Below are 1,000 nucleotides of genomic sequence, written 5' to 3'. Positions count from 1 at the left end.
TGTTGTGAAAATAACGCTATTTATGTCATTTGAAATTGAATACTTTTTTCCATGCTTTTTCGAAAACTTAGGGAAAGCTAAAATTAAGTGAGTTCATGCTGATCTGGAATAATTGAGTTCGTGGTAATCTGGAATGATTGAGTTCATGCTAATCTGGAATGATTGAGTTCATGCTAATCTGGAATGATTGAGTTCATACTAATCTGGAATGATTGAGTTCATGCTAATCTGGAAAGATTGAGTTCATGCTAATCTGAAATGATTGAGTTCATGCTAATCTGGAATGATTGAGTTCATGGTAATCTTCATTATTCAGCATATATATTGGTGGTGCGCTATACAAAAAAAGTAAAAATTAGTGAATGGATAATTTCTCACTATTATATACTAAACGTGAAAAGTGCTTTTGGAAGTTTGTGAAAAAATATCATACTTTATTCATACAAAACTTTTAAAAGTCAGTTTTAAATAACATAGGTATGAAGATTCAGAACTATTACTACAACAATTCTCCTCCGTTTGAGCCCTCGTGGCCTAATGGATAAGGCATCGGTCTCCTAAACCGGGGATTGCGGGTTCGAGTCCCGCCGAGGGTATGAGTGCATATTTTTGAAATAGACTTAAATCTCAAAATTACGCAATTGAATTTTTAAGGTCAAACTTTTCTTACTGAAAGTGCAACGTGCCTTTAGAATTTATTGAAAAAAAATCTTAGTTTTCTTGTATATATTTCAAAAAATAAAATGCTATGCTAATTTTAAGAGTCATGGATATGAGGAATTAATGCAATGACTTTTTTTTTTCAGTTCGTGACCTCGACGCTATAAGTTTAATATTTTCATGACCTTACAAAATAAATGAATTAATAATTGGATAAAGAAAATTTATACATAAATATATGTACCTAACTAAAAAAATTTGAGAAAGTTGATAAAACTAGTAATAATTGTAAGTTAGAGTTGATCTTATGTTGATTTCTTTTCACAATATCATGTAAAAC

The 1,000-nt window shown here is 30.3% G+C and overlaps 1 non-coding gene across 1 annotated transcript; it reads left to right on the top strand.

The window, feature by feature from the left end:
- The first annotated feature begins 523 nt into the window (after positions 1 to 523).
- Positions 524 to 596, top strand: TRNAR-CCU (transfer RNA arginine (anticodon CCU)). Its single transcript has one exon. It is a non-coding gene; the product is annotated as a tRNA-Arg (tRNA).
- The last annotated feature ends 404 nt before the right edge of the window (positions 597 to 1,000 follow it).

This window comes from Parasteatoda tepidariorum, chromosome X2 (genome assembly GCF_043381705.1).
Source record: "Parasteatoda tepidariorum isolate YZ-2023 chromosome X2, CAS_Ptep_4.0, whole genome shotgun sequence".
In the NCBI taxonomy this organism is placed as follows: domain Eukaryota; kingdom Metazoa; phylum Arthropoda; class Arachnida; order Araneae; family Theridiidae; genus Parasteatoda; species Parasteatoda tepidariorum.
This window is presented reverse-complemented; position numbering and strand designations above follow the sequence as displayed.